Raw genomic sequence first — 427 nt, forward strand, 5'->3', positions numbered from 1 at the left:
TATATGTTTAAAGGACGCAGTATTTCCGGTACATTTTCAAAAATTAAGTTGATTTTTGTAAAAAAGTTGCTATTTTAAATCTCCTCCAATGAGCAGAATAAATGTTAGATTTTCAAAAAAATGTTATCAAATGAAAGGGAAATATCTAAGGTTTTAGTATAAAAAAAAATTATGTTGATTTGTTTATTTTTGAAAAAGTTATCGAAGTTTTAAGAATAAAAAGTGAAAAAAATGACAAAATTTACCGATTTTTAAATTTGTAATTTTTTTGGATATTTCCCCCATTTGCGGGGAACGATGGAATTTTTTTCAATTTTTAAGGGTAATGTCTTCAACTAGATACGATTTGTGATCTTTTGACGTATTTTTGAAAGAAATCGGTCCAGTGAGAGCTGAGAAAAAGTGGCAACAGACATAAAAAAAAAAA

This window comes from Daktulosphaira vitifoliae, unplaced genomic scaffold, assembly GCF_025091365.1.
Source record: "Daktulosphaira vitifoliae isolate Bord-2020 unplaced genomic scaffold, ASM2509136v1 Scaffold_3, whole genome shotgun sequence".
NCBI classification, from domain to species: Eukaryota; Metazoa; Arthropoda; class Insecta; order Hemiptera; family Phylloxeridae; genus Daktulosphaira; species Daktulosphaira vitifoliae.